The sequence below is a fragment of the Hyposmocoma kahamanoa genome, unplaced genomic scaffold (genome assembly GCF_003589595.1).
Source record: "Hyposmocoma kahamanoa isolate Upper Pololo Valley unplaced genomic scaffold, ASM358959v1 220, whole genome shotgun sequence".
NCBI classification, from domain to species: domain Eukaryota; kingdom Metazoa; phylum Arthropoda; class Insecta; order Lepidoptera; family Cosmopterigidae; genus Hyposmocoma; species Hyposmocoma kahamanoa.
In genome coordinates, this window is record NW_020653740.1 from 1316772 (window position 1) to 1317467 (window position 696).

A 696-nucleotide genomic window follows, 5' to 3' on the forward strand; every position below is an offset into this window, starting at 1 on the left:
GGCGCGTCTGTATTCCATTAAACTGCCTCCGTGGCCGAACGGTTACCATACCGGACTGCCACGCAGAGGTCCCCGGGTTCGATTCCCGGGCCGGGAGAAATATTTGTATGGCCTACATTTATTTCTCTCGTGAGTTTGGGTGTAATTTGTGGTTGTCTATGTGTGTGTCCATCAGTGTTGGGCGTTACTCAATTAAATTTCAATCAATAATTCAATCAGATTAAAAAATCAATTCAATTGAAATCAATTGCAATTAAATCAATTGCGACGCGTCGCAATTGATTTAATTGCGATTGATTTTAATTGCAATTGATTTTAATTGCAATTGATTTCAATTGAATTGATTTTACTTGCAATTAAATTTGCAATTAAAATCAATTCCGGTCGGTTGGGGGCCCCGGTTGGGAACCCCGCTTGGGGGCCCCGGTTGGGGGCCCGGTTGGAAGCCCCGGTTGGGGGCCCGGTTGGAAGCCCCGGTTGGAAGCCCCGGTTGGGGGGCCCGGTTAGAGGGCCCGGTTGGGGGCAGGTTGGGGGCCCGTTTGTGGGGCTCGGAGGGAGGCGCCCGGTTGGGGGCCCGCTTGGGGGGCCCCGGTTGGGGGCCCGTTTGTGGGGCTCCGTTGGGGGCCCCCAAACCGGAGCCCCCAAACCGGGGCCCCCAAAACCGGGGCCCCCCAAGCGGGCCCCCAACCGGGCGCC